Source organism: Podarcis erhardii (genome assembly GCF_964252035.2).
Source record: "Podarcis erhardii genome assembly, chromosome: 8".
Taxonomy (NCBI): domain Eukaryota; kingdom Metazoa; phylum Chordata; class Lepidosauria; order Squamata; family Lacertidae; genus Podarcis; species Podarcis erhardii.
In genome coordinates, this window is record NC_138499.1 from 65,794,940 (window position 1) to 65,815,500 (window position 20,561).

The 20,561-nt window shown below is 44.8% G+C and overlaps 1 long non-coding RNA gene across 1 annotated transcript in view; it reads right to left on the bottom strand.

Moving 5' to 3' along the window:
• Positions 1 to 18,050, bottom strand: part of LOC309348104 — a 436,068-nt gene extending 418,018 nt beyond the window's left edge. The window contains exon 1 of the long non-coding RNA XR_014159148.1: positions 18,036 to 18,050. This is a non-coding gene — a long non-coding RNA (uncharacterized lncRNA). The remainder of the gene's footprint in view (positions 1 to 18,035) is intronic.
• Positions 18,051 to 20,561: the final 2,511 nt, after the last annotated feature.

Here is a 20,561-nt window from a genome sequence, read left to right on the forward strand (position 1 = left end):
CATAAGAGACAATGATCCCCAAACGGATGCTATTGTGGGGGGGGGGGTCACCCGGTTTCCCTTCTCTAGGATCTTTGAGACTCTATATCGCTTTGAGCCCCCAATCCTTAAGATGCTGATGAGATGGGGGGCGTGACGTAGGGTGAGGTCGCCGCCCTAGACTCAGTTACCTTGGAGTAAGTCTCACTGAACTCATGAGGGCTTACTTCTGTGTCGGATGGCCCTGTAAGTCCCATTGATTTCAGCGGGACTTTCTTTGGTGTGGACATGTTTTCTAGCATTGCACTGCCCTTGCGAGGTTTTTTTTTGGGGGGGGTAGAGCGTATATATCCATAGATATATTGAAATTAATAACTATATTGTCTACCCACCCGGGGTGCGACTTAACAGTCTTCAACAGCACTTATCATCTTTATTATACACAATAACTCGAGCTGTTATTTTATATACTGTGTGTGTGTTACAATGTAATATAGTATATAATTATAATATATAAGAAAAACATAATATACAATAGTATATTTTTCCATTTTATGGCCTTAAAAAGGGGACCACAACAAACCTTTTCAAAATACAAGGCTGCGTGGATGTGTGCGCTTAATATACCCACGAGCAGAACTCACTGTGGTCAGTTTTGCTTCTCCTAATCCTGGAAACGATGCCCCTGGATCTGTCGACAAGACTAACAAATGGGGGTGGGGTGCATATATATATATTGATTTATTGTGGTCCCCTTTTAAAGGCCATAAAATGGAAAATGTATTATTGTATAATTATGTTTTTAATATAATATAATATAATATAATATAATATAATATAATATAATATAATATAATATAATATAATATAATATAATATAATATAATATAATATAATATAATATAATATAATATAATATAATGTATCTTTATTATACTGTTATACTATTATACTAGAGATGTTAAGTGCTATTGAAGACTGTTAAGTGGCGCTCCGGGTGGATGGACAATCCAGTTTCAGTTAGCATATGTCTATCTATCTGTTTGAGGTTTGCAATAAGCTCTCCTCAATACCTTCTACTTACATTGTAAGGGGAAAGTAAGGGCGTCTTTTCCCCACAAAGGCTCAAAGAGCACGCGAGTGTCTAATGGCGGACTCCTGCGCATGTCTACTCAGAAGTGAGTCCCATTAATTTCCATGGGACTTGATCCCAGACAGTTAAGTGGGTATAGGATTGCACTTTTATTTTTTTATTGTGAAATTTGTATACCGCCCTTCACGCGTAGATCTCAGGGCGGTTCACAACATAACGTTACAATATTACAAATCCAACATACAAAACAAAAAATAAGAACAAAACAAAACCAATAACACCCCCCCCCAAAAAAAATAGGCTGCTAAGCGGTTTACAAAATATAAAAAACAAACTGAACTCAAACTTTATACATAAATATCCATATTTAGGATACATAGTAACACAATCCGCTTAAAACGGGAGACTTAAATTCAGAGATTAAGGGGATGCCCGCGCGCATTTCGTTGTTTCATTTAGCCCCGCCGGTGTCCTGAGTTCGAATCTTTTGGTGAAGGAATGTGGCTCAGCGGTTTAATCCCCAGATCTTCAGGTGGGAACCCTGGAAAGCCGCAGCCAGTCAGAACCGACAAAACTAACGTGGGTGTGGACCAATGACCTGCCTCGGTTTAGCTGCTTCCCCTTTGCCCAACAACCCTCCTGTCGTTTTGATCCAACCCCTCCCTCCATTTATTATCTGCTTTGTGGTGGAGGGCAGCGGGCCCATTTTTATAAAACGAAAACCCTGGAGCTGGGAAGCTGATGTTGAGAATTCTTCCGGAATTAATTAAGCTCCAGCTGCAATTGGGGATCGGGAAGGCCTTATTGATCCGGTAGCAAAAAGGAAAAAGCCTCGCCTATTTATTGCATCCCGGAGATTCTATGCAGAATCAAACGTAAATATGGTGGTTTCGTTCGTTATTTTGGAGAGAGGCGAATGTCTGGGCACGGAAAGGAGGCGTGCTTATTACGCGTGTTGTGTTTGTAAAGATCCCTGCTCTTTCCCTCGCCTGCTTTTAATCTGCTGTGCGCGACGAGGTCTCGCGGTGGAGGGGATTAGAGAGGCACGCGCACGCACGCGCGCGCCATAAAAGCAAGGAAGGTCGTCTTGGCGCAACGAGCCCTTTCCATGCTGAACGTGGCGCATTGCAAGCGCCGCGGCGCGAAGTGTAAGCAACGGCTAAGCGTAACAGCCCATAAATCAAGCACGGGGGGGGGGGGAGGGAGAGTCAATCTGCATTTCCCCGATGGGTTGAATCCCAGCAACAAATGTGCCCGGGAAATGGAGCCAGGTTGCAGGCAGCGCCAGACTTGCAAACGTTGCGCATTCTTCTTCACCGCCTTCTCCTTTTTGGTAATGATCAAATAACAGACCGTCTGGCCCAGCTTCGCAGCCAAGAACAAGCGTCTGGGCTCTCCAGAATTTCTTCTTCTTTTCTTCCTGCACCCACGGCCCGCCCACCTTGGGGGTGCAACGTGGCCTTGTCTTTTTCCCCCCACTAGATGTTGCTTGAGATCCTACGACGCACAGCGCAATCCTAAGCATGCCCGCCGTGGTGGGATTGGTTGGTTCGTTGGTTGGTTGCTAACAACCAGATTTCGCCTTTGCAACTGTTGGCGATCCCATCCTATGAATGGATTCCTTAGAGTCGGGGCGGCACTACGAAGGTTTTGCAAAACCAAGATGCGTTGTTAAACGTGCCAAAGAGGACGGGAAACTGCTGTAACGTGACCGTAGCACCTTTCTATGCACAATAATTGTATCTTAGTAATAATGATGCCGAGAATGGCTGGATGGGGAGCGCAAGTCAGTAGACGCGACTCTACCAAAGCTGATGCCATAATAAATTGGTTCGTCTTTCAGAGGCCACGAGACTCGTTGTCGTTTTCATATGGGTGCAGTTATTCTTTAATAATGACAATAACTGTTGCTGTTAAGATTTTAATTTTAACTCTAGCTGGTAAAACACACACAGAGGGAGAGGGCACAGGGGGAACTGATCTTCCCAATCTCCAAGCAATTTCTCTTTGTAAAAATAACCTTCGCTGGTGAAAGTAAAGGGACACTTGGGGGGGGGCTTTATGATGCTTTTAGATGTGTTGGAAGCTGAGTACTATTATTATTATTATTAATAATAATAATAATAATAATAATATCATCATCATCAAACTAGACTTGTGCCTAATAATAATAATAACAATAACAATAATTTCTCAAGATTCAACAGGGTTGGGACCAGGCAGAGTTTCCTCCTTAGTCCCCAGCCAGCCTCTCAGCAGAAAAAGGAATGCGGGGTGGGTTAGGGTTAATTTGGATGGGTAGAGAGAGATAGATGGATTAAAAGATGCTGTGGGAATAATGATGGATGGGCAGAACTTGATGATGGAGTGTAGAACGAGAAAAGAGGGACAGAATTAGATCAGACTGATGGAAGAAACAGATAGGCGCCTCTTCAGAGCGGAGGTACATTTCAACGTGACCCTGCTCATGTCTACTCAGAAGTAAGTCCCGCTCAGGTCAAGGGGACTAACCCTCATATTTGTTGTTCAAAGGACTGCAACCACATTTGCCTTAAATGGGGGGGGGGGGGAGGAAACCTCCCCGTTTGGAGACCGGGTGGAGATTTCATTTTCAGGAAGAAAAAGGAAATAGGCGCAAGCTCTTCCAGACTCTCACTGTCTCTCCCCCCCGGGATCTTTCCTGCCATAGAAATACAAAGAATCAGCAGTAGGGAAGGCCTTCAATAAAGGGTCGATCTGCATCTCCTCGGTGTATTTCCGAGCGCGCATGAATTATGAATAACCCACCTTCTCTTTCTCTATAATTAGAAACCACCCGATTGCCAGCGAAGATTCGTGTCTACGGATGTGCGATATATATAGAGATATAGATATACAGATATATGTATGTGCGTGTGTGTCAAGAATATATATATAATATTTGTTATATATAAATGTGTGTGTGTGTGTGTGTGTGTGTGTGTGTGATTTGACAAAGCAGCTGGCCAAACCAATAATTTCCCATGTAATTTTGGAGGAAACTTGGTGCAGGAATTCTGTTTTATTTTTTACTAGCCGATTTCTCATGTGTACAGTACAGTGTCTCGCGTTGGATATATGTGTGTGTGAGAGAGAGAACATTGCAGGAGACGTCTGGTGGTGGGCGGAATGTCTGGATTCCGAACGTGTAATCGTTATTATGCATTTTTTAAAAAAAAAAATTACCAGGAGATTGTAAATTGCTCCGGTTTTCGTAACAGTCTTCCTGGAAGGTGTTTTTCAAAGGGAAGTGGGGTGGGGAAGGCAAACAAGGGTTTGTTCAATACAAGGGGGTGGGGGGTAGCGGCGCTCCCCCGGGGAAATCTCCCCCGACCCCATTTCTCTGCCGTTTCCATCTGCACCACCAGCACGCAAATACGGCTTGTGCAAAGGACGACAAGCTCTTGCTTGCCTGCCCCAAATCCTTGCGCTTATTTTATTTATTTATTATGAGAGAGAGAGAGAGAGAGAGAGAGAGAGAGAAGCACACAAAGCCATTTTTTTTAAAAAAAGGATCAAGGAATAGCGGAGAAGGTATCTGCATGGGTCTGGATCCTGAGCTTATATTTATGTCCTATGTTTTTTTTTGGGGGGGGGGGGAGGAAGAGGAAGAGGGAAAGGGACAGGGTGGTGCAAAGAGAGAGCAGAAAAACAGGCAGGCAGGTTATAAATAAGGCATTCCTACGTTGCCTGCTTGTTGCCTTTCCATAAATAGCGAGGACGACGCCCACGCCAGCCTCTGATGAGAGGGGGCGGGAAGACGAAACGTCCAAATTAGGAGATCAAAGCTGGAACCGAGCCAGGAAGGAACCACCGCAGGCACGATCTACTAGCAGGGAAATTTAAATAGGATCCTGTAGTTCTTTCACGCTCCCGCCCCCCCCACCCCAAATTCTTTTTCTGTAAAAAAATAAAAATAAAAGTACTATTTTTCTCCTTCAGAGAGCAAACCGTTCCTATTAGCAACCACCGAAACAGCTATAAACACGTGTAGCGGGTGGATTTAATAGAAACGAAGCCTTTCAGGATCGGATCACGATCCCCCCTCAGAATCACCACCTATAAAAGAATGGTTCTCGCTTAAGAATAAATACAAGGCTATAATCTGTTTCAACTGAGATCTGGCAGCTTACTCAGTGTATTTATTTTAGGCATCTCTATCACCTACCTATCCTATCACATTTGTTTCAAACAATTATATTTAAATTGTCAAGAAGGGGCAGAATACATGAAGATTTAGAGTGTGGCTACAAACTAACAGCTTGGGTGTCAACTTTTTAATTGACAGTGCTCCTGAGCCTTCAACAGCAGAAGGATAGGCAGAAATTAACAGTGTAGCCCCATGCATGTTTACTTGGAAGTAAGTCTCAGGGGGTTTTAGGATTGCAGGCTAAACAGCTGAAAATCATCCCCCCCCCCCCAAGACACATCACTGGACTCATCCATGGAGGGAGAAGGAATTTTTTAATTTATTCATGTCAAGTGTTTCTGTTAAAAGCAGAGGAGGAAGGCCAGTTAAAAATTTGACAACCCTTCCACCAGATGTTTTACGAGCAGATTACGTGGTCTTCTTCCACTGGAGGAGTCCCAGTATTCATCCATTCATTTCTTCATATTCATTCATTCAGCAATTAAGCAAGCTAGCTGCAATTTATGTGCTAAGTAAATTATAATATTCGGCGTGAGTAATAGCAAATCACAACAAAACCTTTCGAAATCCAAATAAAGCCCCAACACATACAATGTTAACATCATAAATCAGAAGTTTAGAATAGAACTGAATTGTAGAGTTGGATGGGACCCTAAGGACCATCTAGTCCAGCCCCCTACAATGCAGGAAAATGGAGGGATTGAAACCGCAACCATGGTGTTATCAGGACCACGCTCTAAACTGTGAGATGTATCATCGCTGAAGCAGTCAACTACAACATTTCCTGTTGCCTAGAGTGGACACACAAGGGAATGTGGCTCCAGACAGGGAGGACTTCCTTTCATACCTGCTCTGGAGCCTCTTCCCCTTGTGTGTGACCAGGTAGATGGGTGTGACCCTAGTTGACCATGTAAAAGGGCTAGCCATGCAGCCATCTTCCCTTTTTTCCATTTTCTCTTTTCGGACTTCTCTCTTGGACCTCCTCTTCTTGCTCTTAGCCAGCACATGGCTCATCCTTACAGAGGATGGAAGCCACAAGGTGGAAAGTCTGAGGCCTAGCTCAGACTTCTCTTCTCTACAAATGTAACTGTGACCACAAGATAAAACCTGCCTTCAGATTACTGCTGTGAACTAAATGTAAGTAAAACTTTACTCTTACATTTAAAGAAGACTGTTGTGTTTTTATTATTTTAGGAGGGAAATAAAAGGGGAAATTTGCCAGGAACAATCCAGACTGGACAAGCCAGACTGGATTGCTTAACTCAAATTATTCTAACAGATCCATCAACTTGCTTCCAGCAACCTGCAATGGAATGTGCTCTGCTGCTTGCTCACTTGCATAAGTGAGGAGGGATAATACTTAATCAATATATCCTCTCCTACCTTCCTCAATATTCCCACATAGCCAACTGAGCTAACCAGTCTGTTGTTATATTTATAGGCAAATTTGGGGGAATGGACACTGCTGACATCCCTGGGATTTTCACCAATGTGAACAGACCTTTTACAGCTATTCCACTGTGTGGTGCAGACCCAAGACATCGTCACCCATTACAAAACCCCTTCACAGAAATGCAGACTGTGTGAGAATGATCACACCATCTATTCCTACCATTTGGGATGGGGTGAGGAAGGGCTGAAGGATGCATATAAAAAGTGTGCTGCCATCAACACCTATGGCGAGCCACATACAGGTTGCATATCAATTCCTACACTGAAGTGTGCAGAACAGCCAGCACCCAAGCCCTCTGCCCACCAAAGACACAGGTGGGTATTACATTGTTAGCCCAGGAGGGATGGAGGCCCTTCCCTCCTGCTTTCGAAAGCAAGCAGGACACACTAGTTGTTCCCCACAGCAGGTGGGAAACCAGAAGAGCGAAGGGATGATTGGAACAATGTTAAGAAGGCACCAGTGAAACATATTGACTTGCTTTCTTTAAGCGTTTGATGTGTCTGGTACTGTCTCTGAGTAACGATACAGAATGTTGCTAGTGATTTAGGGAATGGATGTGCCTCCAGCTCTGCCTATAGGACTTCCACTCTCATCTTCCCTAATTCACAGGGCCAGTGATTATGGGAGTTGCAGTACACCAAATGTTTGGAGGGCCACAGTTTCCGCCCAGCTTCTTTGTGGGTCCTCAGAGCACTTTATGTATTATCTCTGTAATTCTGCTACAAAGACATTCATTATTCCTGTGTGAGGCTGAAAACCCGATTGATATTTGTTCCAATTCAGCAGGACCAAACCAAAACTCTCTTGGACCTGGGACTTGAAATTACTTGAACTCACAGAAGAACGAAACTGTGGATGGGCCCTTAGAGAGACGAATTGGCTGCGCAGTGCCACCTTTGCTTCAAGGGGGAAAGTACATAGATTTCTGGCAGGACTACCTACTGAGTTCACGACAAACGTTTGCTTGTTTATTGGGGCATTTATACCCAGTGCATTTTTTTCATCAGGAGTGCACTGGAGCCTAGTTCTGGCACCTCTCAGGTGGGCTTCATTGCAGCCAGTACTCCCCCTGCCCGCTTCTTGCCTTTATGTACTTCTGAGCAGCCCAAAACAAACATTGGGACAGGAGGCGGGCAGCTGTGGAGGACTCCCTGGTCCTGAATGGGGTAACTGTGCCCCTGAAGGACCAGCTGCGCAGTAGGGGAGTCATTCTGGACTCACAGCTGTCCAGGGCAGCTGTTTATCAGCTCCATCTGGTACACAGGCTGAGACCCTACCTGCCTGTGGACTGTCTCACCAGAGTGGTGCATGCTCTGGTTATCACTCGCTTGGACTACTGCAATGCGCTCTACGTGGGGCTACCTTTGAAGGTGACCCGGAAACTACAACTAATCCAGAACGCGGCAGCTAGACTGGTGACTGGGAGCGGCCGCCGAGACCATATAACACCAGTATTGAAAGACCTACACTGGCTCCCAGTACGTTTCCGAGCACAATTCAAAGTGTTGGTGCTGACCTTTAAAGCCCTAAATGGCCTCAGTCCAGTATACCTGAAGGAGTGTCTCCACCTACATCGTTCTGCCCAGACACTGAGGTCCAGCGCCGAGGGCCTTCTGGCGGTTCCCTCACTGCGAGAAGCCAAGTTACAGGGAACCAGGCAGAGGGTCTTCTCGGTGGTGGCACCCGCCCTGTGGAACGCCCCCCCCACCAGATGTCAAAGAGAAAAATAACTACCAAACTTTTAGAAGACATCTAAAGGCAGCCCTGTTTAGGGAAGCTTTTAATGTTTAATAGGTTATTGTATTTTAGTGTTTTGTTGGAAGCTGCCCAGAGTGGCTGGGGAAACCCAGCCAGATGAGCGGGGTATAAATAAATAAATTATTATTATTATTATTATTATTATTATTATTATTATTATTATTAAAAATGGAAGCTGGCCAGTGTCTACACCTTTTTTTGAGATCTATGACTCCATCTAGCTCCTAGCCGCTCCTAGCTGTGATTGGTCAAGCTACGGGGCAGGGCCAATGTGTATTTCCTTTTCTTCAACCCATCTCGTGTGTTGCAGCAGCAGGCTTCAAGCTTTCCAGCCCTGCCTCTACTGTTGTATGCTCACACGTTGGCATGAGGGCTTTTCCAAGCTGCCCTAGCTATCCGCCAGAATCTAAGAGAACAAGGGAGGTGGAGGAACATTTAGTTGACCTGCACCAAAACCAGGGGCAAAGCAGTGAGGGAGGAGGGCCAACCACACTTTGCAGTGCAAGGCATCCCGTGATCTACATACAGCTATTTAGAAGGCCTTTATAGGGGACATGGCATCCGCCATGATACGCTACCTCTTTTAACTAGCTAGGTACCTTACAATGCAATTCTGTTTGTATTCAGCGTTCAGTTAGATTTCAGTTATGGTTATCTGCATCCACTTAGCTCTGTGTATCTTGGGTTTTATTTTTAAAATAAGTTCTAATGACGGGGAAAACCGATTTCAGGTTAGTATTAAATTGCTGAATTGGGAGTGCCAGGCAACACACTTTACTCTCTGCTATGCAGTGAAGTCACTGCACAGCAAGGAATCATGTGAATGTTGCTGCTTGTATCATTCTCCCCCGCCCCAACTCTTCCTTGAAAACATTTCATTTGGCTGCCTCTCTAATCAGAATCTTGCTGAGTTTCTCAGTGTTTTCCTTGAACTGGTCACCAGAGTTTACTTCAGGGTGTTGTTTCTGGCTGAAGCCACCACTGAGATTATCGGTTTTTTAAGGTTTTGGTTTGATTTGGGGTAACAAACAGCCTCTCTGAATCGGCATTTGGGCTCAGGGTTGGTTTCATTCCCTGGACAGAATGGAAGGGAGCAAAATTCGAGCAGGATGGAACACACTAGGTGAGATGAGGCGGAGAAGCAGTTTTGCATTCCTGAGAGTGAGCTGCTTATAATGCAGGACAAATGCATTATTTGCTGACAACAAGAATATGCTACTCGCATGGCTAGCCTGCTGAAGAGTACATCTCTGACAACAAGTTTCTATGGCTCAGTGGAAAACATGTTGGACTGGCTTGAAGCAGCAAGGCCTGGATTCAAATCCCACCTAAGTCTTACTGAGGAGACTGGCCAACTCACTGGGCCTCAGCCTCAGCCTCAGTTCCGCATAGGAACATGTTGTCTCTTGTGAAGACAAATATGAGGCATTTTTAAATTTGACAGATGACTGTTAATTATTGTTTTAAAGAAAGGGGGTCCATCAGGGGTACCAACTTGAATAAAATATTGTGGAGGCCCAGGTAATACCCCCCTGTAATTGATCACATGACGCAGTGCACACACACTATTTGAATGGGAATGTCTATCAACTTTGTGGGGGCCAGGCCTCCTCATATTTTTTTTATATTTTATCTACAGCCTCTAGGAGTTGGCTCCTATGGGGTCCATAACATCAGATGCAGACCCTCCAAGTGTCCCTATTTTCTAGGGACAGTTCAAGATTTACAGAAGCAATCCCAGTTTCTGAGTTGATCCTGGAATGTCCCACTTTTTTTTTTTTAGGATGTCACTATTTTCATTGGAGAAATGCTGGAGGGTATGGAGTTATGCAACTCCCAAGCCAAGGAGATCAGTACAACCTTTAGAAGACATTTGAAGGCAGTCTACACAGGGAGGTTTTTAATGTTTAATGTTTTATTATGTTTTTATATATGTTGGAAGCTGCCCAGAGTGCCTGGGGCAACCCAGTCAGATGGGCAGGGTAATACTAATAACACTAATAATACTAATAATAATGGAATAGGATGTCCCTATTTTCATCAGAGAAATTTTTATGTACTGAGTTGAATAGGATCCAAAATGCAGCAGTCTGATTGGTCCTAGAACAATAGGATTCGGAATGCAGCAGTCTGATTGCCCCTAGAACAATAGGATCCAGAATGCAGCAGTCAGATTGGTCCACAGGAGCCACCAATCCAACTCCAGGTGGAAGTGAATCTGCAACCTGATTGGCCTACAGGAGAATCCCAGAATTAGCCAATCACGTGGGGCCCATTGTGTAAATAATGTATATAAAGCAGACATTTTGGGGAAACTTCCATTCCTCACTACTCTGAGCTGAATAAAGAGCATGAAATCCACACTTGACTCTGAGTATATTTCAGAAATGTTCGTGGTATGAAGACATGATGCACATGAAAAGTAGACTGAAAGAGTATGAACATTCCCAGGCAAGATAAGGAACTCACCTTACTTCTCTTTAATCCCAGGATGAGTGATTCTATAAAGAACAGCAGAATTGATCTCTCTGGTGCAGTTCCATAGTGAAATACAGTGGTCTGTGAATTATCTAAGATAGTCAAAATCAGGGCTGGGAAACGTTGGGCTCTCCAGATGTTGTTGGACTCCATCACCCATCAGCCCCAGCTGCAGAGCTTCATTGATTGGGGATAGTGGGAGCTGGACTCCAACAACATCTGCAGGGCCACATGTTTCCCATTCCTGGTCAATATGATCTGAGGGAATGCAGCTCACAGGTTCACATATGCACTTAGACCACATGATATCTGTATACTCCTTCCCTGTATATTTGATGATTGACAGTAGGTGAAGTGACTTGACTGGGGGGGGGGGCCCTCAGAATGTGATATTTAAAACTCTAGCTGCTGTGGCGCATCCAATTTGTCATCTGATGTTGCAGTCATCAGATAACGAGAGATGCATGTGCGAAGGAAGATATTCACTCCTTGAAGTGTTATGTTTGGGTAGGGATGTAGTCATTACCTCAGGATATAAACTTAAAATGGCATTTGGCTGTTGATTCAGCTCTAAATAACCTATTAGTCCATGAGTGATCATTTAAATGGTTCTCAGAACGTTCTGTGCTTGGTGAAATCTCATGTAACAACACAAAATGTTGTCAAGGACTTATTCTTTTTACATGCCACAGCTCTCCCGTTTGTTCTGATTAGCCCCACAGCATTTGTGGGTTCCTGTCAGGGACTGGGGACAGGAGTAGGAGTGGTGGAGACTGCCCCCTCCATCCTGACCCTCTCAGGAAGGAGGAAGAGGAAGACAGTATAGAGTTACAACAGTGGTTTGCGGGAGGTCACAGCTCAGAGGCAGATGAAGGGGAAAGTTGGGAAATAATGGGAGAGGAGGAGGAGGAGGCAGAACCGGAGCAGCAGCTGGCTAACACATTGTCATTAGAAAGTATTCCAGACCCTCCATCTCCCAGAACCCGGTGAGCCTTAAAAGTAGGAGAGCAAAGAGCTCAAAGACAGAGGGCATGTAGCAGCGCCCATAGAAGTGACAATTGTGAAAGTGGGAGAGACTGGGGTGGGGGAAAGATTCACTTGGGGCAACAGCATTATCCAAGAGGCTGGGTTCTATAGCCTCTCTCTGTAAAGATTGAAATAAAAAAGGACGGTGAGAAACTTTTCATTGTCTTTATACTTTCCTGGGTACCCAGTCGGGAACCGCTGACAACCATCCTGACAGTTGCAGAATCAGAATTTTTGTGAGGTGCCAGTCATAAAGTGTCAAGTTATTAAGGAACGTGCATGCATGTGTGAATTAGGCCTTATTCACACATGCATGCACGTCACTTAATAACTCGATAAATGGCAGCTGAATGTGCAAAATGACATCACTGAAAAATGTTGATTGTGAAGTAATGGGATGTCCCATTGCAGTGTGTTCTTTCTGTGATGAGCCAGTCACACATGCATGTCGTCACTTGTTGCTGAATTCATCAAGTGATGAACATGCATGTGTGAGCTAGTCCTGAGTAATTGCTGTTCCTTCCCCAACAACCAGTGTAATGTATCTATAATAAATAGTCACCTGAAGGTTTCTCCATGTGAGATAATTTGTATTCAGGTCTTGATCCAAGAATAGAAATATGGATATCATTTATGAGATGTGCTCATATGTAAGAATGGTGTGTGTTTATCTGTTAAAACACATTCAAATAGCCTGCCCTATGCTCCCTAAGTTAGCCTGATGCTTCAGTGAATGGTTCAATGGAAAGTCGGTTCATTGTTTGTGTGGGGAAGAGTCAAAGCTCAGTGATACCGCATCTGCTCTGCCTTCAGATGTGCTGGGAGTGTCCCAAACTTGAAACCGTGGCCACTGCCAGTCAGTGACAGTAATACTGAGATGGATGGACCAACAATGGTTCAGTGTAAGACAGATTCCAATGCTCCTATGAATGGGAACAGGCATCCTGCCTGTCGCAGGTAGTAAAATATATTGGGCCGGCCCTGATCACTTTGCCAACTCCCAAGCCCAGGGCAAGGAAGTACCAGGGTGCCTTAGGCCTAGGCCCAAACCAAAGCCTTTTCTAAAGTGATGCTACAGACAATAAAAAAGCAGGCCAGCTCCTCAAGAAAAGCTTTTCTTTGCTAAGATTCCCTCGTAAACTTTGCTGTAGTTGGACATCTCGGCAACTTGCCATTTCCAGCTCAGTTTTTTTGGCAGTCGTTTTTTTGGTCTCAGTTCAATGTGCGAGCAACATTCATGCTGCAGCCTGGCATCCCCTGAGAGTCCCCAGGAGCTGTCTCATTCCCTCTGAAATCTGGATGAACTCATATTTAATGACACAAGGCTTTCTTGCTGAATAATCCCTGGCAACCTTCTCCACCTTTTAACGAGATACCTGAGTGGCGCTAGGGACGGATGGACAAAGCTTCCCTTTTAGATTGGGCACCTCAGATTGGATCACCAATTGAAATATCAGCAACTGAGCTAGAATTAGTCTGAAAACAACAAGAGGAAAGGCCTTTCTTGTATCTTCCACTGAAAACCTCTTGCAGTGCAATAAATAATTAAAGGCTTTGCCGGATGTGCGGTGAGAAGGAGGAGAGGCGGGTGGGTGTTGTATCACAATAACAAACCTTGTGTAAGGGAAGTGTTATTCAACTGCAAAATGTATTGGTGCAGAGCTCACATCTTTTTAGTGCCTTTTTTGCACCAGGAAATGTTCCCAGTTCTAAACGAGTACAGAAATCCTTCTGACTAGCCATGGAAAGATCTATCTGGGCTACAGGCTTAAAGCTTTGCCTGGGAACTGCAGTGTTGGAAAAGGGAATAAGAATGCCCTATAACTCTCAGAACTTCGTTACACTGTGATTCTTTGGCACACAGGGTCCAGGGTTCCCCCGCCCCATATTATTATTTATTAATTAATGTATATTTACCATAGGACCCAACGCTGAGGGGTCTTCAGCTCCCCCAATAAAATATTTGAGGGAGCCAGGCCTCCTCAAAGTTGATGGGCATTGCCATTCAAATGGTGTCTGTGCACTGCATCATGTGATTGATTATGCAGGGCAGGGCTAGGTTGGGCCCCCTCAATATTTTATTCAAGTTGGCACCCCTGACATTTACATACAGATACATAGCACACATGCACACACTAGCCTAACTCATACGAAGCCAAACACTTGTTGTTTTTCAAAGACAATATAGATTGGGTTCTTCCATCTCATAGTTCAGGAGTAGCTAACATGGTGCCCTCCAGTGGGGAGTAGTACAACTGAGTAAGTGGTGGCAGTAGTCTTTTTTTTAAAAAAAAGTTAGTGGGGGCAGAATGGTTTCAGGAAATATTTTCCCACCCCCAGATTCTAGATGAAAAGGTATATTGGTACAGAGTGTTTGGTTTAGCTTTATGAGACAGGCTCTATATGTCAGCAGTCACACAAACAAGTAGCTCAAACGTCAGCCCAAATGCATGGAGAATCTCTGCACTCTCTCCCAGCATCTTCCAGGTTCCACATGGTAAGCAAGTTGCATATATTACAACAGACTTCCTCTGCCCAGTATCCTCTAGATGCTTTGGATGCCAGTTCCTACCATTGGCCATGCTGGCTGGGGTTGATCACGGACAAATAATTTGTCATAGTATTTTTCTGTTGTGTACTTTCCCATGGTGACTGTCTCCACAAATGACCTGAGGAATGGACATGCTGTTTTGTTTCAGACTCTTGCTGTTTAAGCAGCTCCCTTGTCACCTTATCACCCAAAAATATGGAAAGGAGGCTGAGGGGGTACGTGTCTTCTTATTTGGTGATTACATGTAGCCGAGTAAGATTGTCATGATCTCTTCCACATATAATGTTCAACTGCCCCTTATATAGCATAGCTAGGACTAAATTCCTGGGTCCTGCTTTACTGCGCTTGGTTGGCAGGCCTGTTGAGTCACATGCCGCACTGCTTTTGCAGGATACAGATCCTTCTGTAACTCTGCAGGTGGCGAGATTCCTGAATGCGGTTATCTCACACACAAAAACCACAAAACAACAACAACAACAACAAAAAACCTAATCGGACAGTCATGATGAGACTGCATGACGGATCTCGTCTCCAGTTCTCCTTTTTCTGTGAACCGTCCCTTGGATCTTTCCGGGCCCCAAGCTGTTACTTGTCACTGCTCAATGACCCACCCTTGCATCGTGGTGTTCCCCTTCTGTTGTTAGATGTATTGGTTTTTATGCTTCTGTGCTTTTATGTTTGTACATATTTTATGGGCTAATAGCCGTAAATAAATTTGATTTGATTTGATTTGAAGATTGTCATGAACAGTCTTAATAGTGTGTCCATAAGTGGCTGTGGAGACCAATTCCGGATCCGCGCATCCTTCCACAGTGGGGACATAGGTTTCCAGGTGGGAGTTGATCACAGTCAGGATTTGCCAAACATGCCTTCCTCTTAGCTTGTTTCTCCCTTTCGTCCTGAGTTCTTGCTTCTTCAAAGTCCATGACACCTTTGGTAGAGGCTATTCTCCAATTGGAGCGTTCACAGGCCAGTGTTTTCCAGTTGTCAGTGTTTATACTACATATTTTAAAAAGTATTATCACTACAAAAGCATTGCTTATTTTGTATGGAGGTGAGCAAATTGTCATTGGGCTTAAATTATGGATATTGTGCGAATTCAGCTGTAAGTATGCTATCATGAGAACAGAGTTTTGTGGGTCACAAAAGAAGATTAACACGAGAAGACAGAGTTTTACTGCAAGAATACGCTGCTTGCAAGAATGTCAGTTACTGATGTTCTCTAATAAATTTCAACTCCAGGGCTGCAAAATAAGTTATATGCTACTTCTTAGAGGACTTTTCAACATTTCAAAGGTACAATCACACATTCAATGATATTGAATTCCAAGAGAAGTTTACTTCCATACAGTATTTATAAAAAAAGAGACACAGAAGTGCAACTTCGTGTATGAGGACTCCAGAAACACAAACCAATCACAGAGTTGCAGAATAAACTTCAATAGCTTTTAAACTCCCATTAATTTCAACAGAAGAGTTAAGCATGTGCTTAACACTCTCCCATTAAAATCCATGGAAATAAATGCTCAACATTATTATTTGCGTATTGCAAATGGAAAAAAGGGAAGGGGACCAAAGTGTGAATTTCTTTTAATATGCATGTTTCTGTACGCAATCCTGCCTAACAGACACATTTTTGCAAAGCAATTTCCTCTAAAACAATGCATTTTTGTGTCATTTTCACTATTATATTTTCCCCAGTATAGGCATTTTTGTACACACTAGTTGGCTGAACAACTGCATTACACACTCTGGAGAAGCACAACTTTTGAAGGATGGCTGTGTTTCAGTTTGTGTATTGTTTTGGAAATGTGAATTAGGTAGGTTCACCTTCAAATGGGATCTGAATCACATTTCCCCAGCCCCATTCCTAGTGGACACTGACAGCTAGATCTCACTTGATTCCTGGTGTTGTCCTCTATCGCTCCTGAAGGCAGTCAGCTGGCTTAGAGGGCTCATTGGACACACTGAGCTGTTACCCAAAACCTCACCACTCTGCCACCTGAGGCAGTTACTTCACTGTGCCTAATGGTAGGGCATGGAATATTTTTATTTTAGTATTATGATAGCATTAAGGGACGCGGCTGGTGCTGTGGGTTAAACCACAGAGCCTAGGACTTGCCGATCAGAAGGTCGGTGGTTCGAATCCCCATGACGGGGTGAGCTCCTGTTGCTCGGTCCCTGCTCCTGCCAACCTAGCAGTTTGAAAGCATGTCAAAGTGCAAGTAGATAAATAGATACCGCTCTGGCGGGAAGATAAATGGCGTTTCCGTGCACTGCTCTGGTTCGCCAGAAGCGGCTTAGTCATGCTGGCCACATGACCTGGAAGCTGTACGCTGGCTCCCTCGGCCAATAAAGCAAGATGAGCACCGCAACCCCAGAGTCGGCGACGACTGAACCTTATGGTCAGGGGTCCCTTTACCTTTACCTTTATGATAGCATTAGCCCCAAACTACCATGTGGCACGATCCCATCCCCATACAAAGAACAGGGGGCATATGCTAAATGTGTGGAGAGGGATATGCCTCTTTTGATTATGAGCTCTTGAAACAGTTGAGTGCTCAGGATTAAGAGATAATATCATCCCAGCTGCTATCAAAATGGCTCTAGTGGAGAAAGAGATAGAACGATTAATGACTTTGCTGGCATATCATGTTTCTTGCCTGATTACCTCTTGAAACAGCATGCAGGGCTTCTTTTGGATGCAACAGCAAAAAGAAGACTCAAAGATTCCTTTGGGCCAACCTGCAAATCTGGAGAAAGTGAAGAGGGAGGGAGGGAAGGCTTGCCCAGCAATATGTATCAATATGGAGGGAGGGAGAGGGAAGAGGGGTGGGCAGTGGGAAGAGCTAACAGCTAGACCAGGGGTGGGAAACCCTGTTCAGCCTGACTGCCTTCTGGGCAGTCTTCTGATGGTCACATGACAGTGGTAGGTGCTGCCAGAGGTCCACTGGGATCATAGGCGCCGACTCCATGGGGCCTGAGGGGGCCCGAGCCCCCTCAAAAATTTGTTTGGGGGGGCTCCACCCCCCAATAATTTAAGAAAATTATTAGTTATATTATGCTTTGTAAAATCACAAAATTATGTTGGTATTTTTTATTTTCCTTGTTTGACGATAGTTACCTTTTAAAATACATTCAGTAATGAGTTAAAACAAAGCCACTCCCGATCTAGAGAGGGGGTGGGGTTGCGGGCTCTCGACCCATCAACAATCTCGTGGGGCTGGCGTCAGCCCCGCGAGAAGCGGGGATTCCCCCTAGCTCATTAATATTCACTGCCCTTTGCGGCAGCCAATCGGCTGCCGCAAAGGGCGGGCCCTCACAGGTTCACTTAAGGTCGGGGCAGCCCGGGGCTCGCCCCTTTCGTTCCCCCAGCAGCAGCGGTTTGGAGGTCTTGGCCCCCCCCCCAATATTTTTTATAAGTCGGTATGGGCCCCCGCCCCCCCCAATATTTTTTATAAGTCGGCGCCCCTGACTGGGATGAGCAACATTCCTATTTGATTTACAGTCATCTTCGTTACAGTGGTACCTCAGGTTAAGAACTTAATCCGTTCCAGAGGTCCGTTCTTAACCTGAAACGGTTCTTAACCTGAGACGTGCTTTCACTAATGGGGCCTTCTGCTGCTGCTGCACTGCTGGCATGCGATTTCTCATCTTATCCTGGGGCAAAGTTCTTAATCTGGAGCAACCACTTCCTGGTTAGTGGAGTTTGTAACCCAAAGTGTCTGTAACCCAAAGCGTCTGTAACCCAAAGCATCTGCAATCCGAAGCGTCTGTAACCCGAGGTACCACTGTATTGGTTTCCTTGCCTAGCTGCTCTTCCACTGCCCTATAACTTCTGTGTATTCCATCTAACAAGCATGGCATTTTAAGGAATTTTACTAGGCCTCCAAATAATCAGACCAGCTGAATTTCAGCAGAAAGGTCCTTGCTGTATAGACAATCTACTGGGAGGAGCACACAGGGAGACTCAGAGATCAGACAAGTAGCCAATGAGGTGCCCTCCAGATGTTGCTCATCCAGATGTTGATTCCCACCATCCCTGGCCTTTGGCCATGCTGGTTGGGGCTGAAGTTGTGGTTTAACAACATATAGGGGGCATCTTGTTAGCTGCCCCTGTACCAGAGTGCAGGTTCATTTCTAGCAGCTCCTAAGGTGGTTGCTGTTTTGCCGTTGCCTACTTACCAGCAAGTGCGAGCAGAGAATTAGTTTCCCCTCTCCATCTCCATTACTTTCACTTTTCACAGGATATTCACAGCAGTGCCTAGATGGAAAAGACTGTTGAGGGAGGCAGTCCCTGCAAAAGCTGAAGCTCTCCGTATATAATGCAGCACCAGCATGTTATCACTTTTGTGGCAAATTGCAGTGACTAATAGTAGCGCCCAACATCCTCATCGTTATCTGGGCGATATCATCTGCTCATTTAGTTTTAGAGTGCTGCTGGCATTTCAGACTCCAAATGCATTCCACAAAATGGAGTGGGGTTTTTTTAAATAATAATAATAAAATGAGTGCTGGTGTTGCTGCAGGAGAAGGGAAGAATTGTTTTCATAAAAATGGCAGGAGGAAATGGGACATCACTCCTAAAAATAAGACAGCAAGGGAGAGTGAATTAACTGCAAAGAAGAGCAGGTAAGCATGTCGGGGTAAGAAGGAAGAGAGGAAACAAGTTTGAACTGTTTTAGTGGTTGCTGCAAGGGACGCGGGTGGTGCTGTGGGTTAAACCACAGAGCCTAGGACTTGCCGATCAGAAGGTCGGCAGTTCGAATCCCCGCGACAGGGTGAGCTCCCGTTGCTCGGTCCCTGCTCCTGCCAACCTAGCAGTTCGAAAGCACATCAAAGTGCAAGTAGATAAATAGGTACCCCTCCGGCGGGAAGGTAAACGGTGTTTCCGTGCGCTGCTCTGGTTCGCCTGAAGCGGCTTAGTCATGCTGGCCACATGACCCAGAAGCTGTACGCCGGCTCCCTCAGCCAATAAAGCGAGATGAGTGCCGCAACCCCAGAGTCGCTCACGACTGGACCTAATGGTCAGGGGACCCTTTACCTTTACTTTTAGTGGTTGCTGCAATGCCAAATCAAGGTACTTCCTGCCATTTTAATGAGGAAAAGAGTAGTCCTTTTCATTTATTCAGAGGCTTTGGGGTTAGGCTCACGCTTAAAATGGCACCTGTGCAAGTCATTTAACATAGCCAAACCTATGCCCGCAGTTTGACAGGAGCCCAGCTTCCGAAACTCCCCACTTCAATTATTTAAAAAGTACATTCCTAGTCCTCTTGATAGAAAAGGCATGCTTGGGTAAAACCTACTAACATTTTAGAAGCTCCAAAGTGTTGCTGGATGGGATGCTTTCGAGTCGACAGGGTAGGTGCTTCCCAGGAGTACAAAATCCAGAATTATGCAAAACAGTAAGTAGCACATAAACTATACAAAATGTCCTGACTTCTGCCCAACACAATCAGACAGAGGCCCTTACTTGTAAGTAAAAAAGAGGTCTTTATGCAGGCAAGTAACAGTACAGTCTCAACAGTAGAAACAGTGCTCAGGAGTAACAGGAGCAAGGCAAGAAGTTTAGGACTGAACAGAAGTGATGAAGATGTCCCAATGGCTTCCCCACCCCTCCTGCCAAGCTGTTAAAGACAAGGCTTGACATACTCACTTGCAAGACCTTGTAGAAATATCAGGATTACTAGTGCATGCTCTGTCACATTGAGTGAGTCTGCTACCATCTGTGAAGGGGATGCCTGGTTCTAGGGATCAAGACTGTACAACATCCTTGGTCTGTCTGCCAAAGCGACTGAAGTTGGGATGGAAATAGGAGATCTTCAGTCCAGGTTCCCAACCTTCTGTTTCCCCTCTCTGTTTCTTCCTCTTCATCACAGCCTGCCTACCCAAGTCTGCTCTCAACAGCACTGTGAGTCAGATGGTACAAAATAAGAACATTTAAATTTCCTTGATTTGCATTAATAATACTCTCCAGATCTACCCTTATGGCTCCTTATTCATGGATGGATTACACACACACACACACACACACACACACACACACACACACACA